This window comes from Arachis ipaensis, chromosome B9 (genome assembly GCF_059453495.1).
Source record: "Arachis ipaensis isolate K30076 ecotype BB chromosome B9, ASM5945349v1, whole genome shotgun sequence".
Taxonomy (NCBI): domain Eukaryota; kingdom Viridiplantae; phylum Streptophyta; class Magnoliopsida; order Fabales; family Fabaceae; genus Arachis; species Arachis ipaensis.
The window spans coordinates 127503452-127504530 of record NC_142444.1 but is presented as its reverse complement, the minus strand read 5'-3'; the positions used below and the strand labels follow the sequence as shown (position 1 = coordinate 127504530).

Genomic DNA, 1079 nt, shown 5'->3' with positions numbered 1-1079 from the left:
AGCTGATCCTGAACCTGAAAGGACTCTGAAGAGGAAGCTAAGGGAAGCTAAAGCACAACTCTCTGGAGAAAATCTGACAGAAATTTTTGAAAAAGAAGGAGACATGGCCGAAGCCAACAACAATGCAAGGAAGATGCTTGGTGACTTTACTGCACTAAATTCTAACTTACATGGAAGAAGCATCTCAATCCCTGCCATTGGAGCAAACAATTTTGAGCTAAAGCCTCAATTAGTTTCTCTGATGTAATAGAATTGCAAGTTTCATGGACTTCCATCAGAAGATCCTTTTCAGTTCTTAACTGAATTCTTGCAGATCTGTGATACTGTTAAGACCAATGGGGTTGATCCCGAGGTCTGCAAGCTTATGCTTTTCCCATTTGCTGTAAGAGACAGAGCTAGAATATGGTTGGACTCTCAACCTAAAGATAGCCTGAACTCTTGGGATAAGCTGGTCACGGCTTTCTTAGCCAAGTTCTTTCCTCCTCAAAAGCTTAGCAAACTTAGAGTGGATGTTCAAACCTTCAAACAGAAAGAAGGTGAATCCCTCTATGAAGCTTGAGAGAGATACAAGCAACTGACCAAAAAGTGTCCTTCTGACATGCTTTCAGAATGGACCATCCTGGATATATTCTATGATGGTCTGTCTGAATTAGCTAAGATGTCATTGGACCATTCTGCAGGTGGATCCATTCACCTAAAGAAAATGCCTGCAGAAGCTCAGGAACTCATTGACATGGTTGCAAATAACCAGTTCATGTACACTTCTGAAAGGAATCCTGTGAGTAATGGGACGCCTCAGAGGAAGGGAGTTCTTGAAATTGATACTCTGAATGCCATATTGGCTTAGAACAAAATATTGACTCAGCAAGTCAATATGATTTCTCAGAGTTTGAATGGATTGCAAGCTGCATCCAACAGTACTAAAGAGGCATCTTCTGAAGAAGAAGCTTATGATCCTGAGAACCCTGCAATAGCAGAGGTGAATTACATGGGTGAACCCTATGGAAACACCTATAATCCCTCATGGAGAAATCATCCAAATTTCTCATGGAAGGATCAACAAAAGCCTCAACAAGGCT

The 1079-nt window shown here is 41.3% G+C and overlaps 1 non-coding gene across 1 annotated transcript; it reads right to left on the bottom strand.

Moving 5' to 3' along the window:
• Positions 1-496: 496 nt before the first annotated feature.
• LOC148546259 (small nucleolar RNA R71) lies at positions 497-604 on the bottom strand. Its single transcript, XR_015901042.1, has one exon. It is a non-coding gene; the product is annotated as a small nucleolar RNA R71 (small nucleolar RNA).
• Positions 605-1079: the final 475 nt, after the last annotated feature.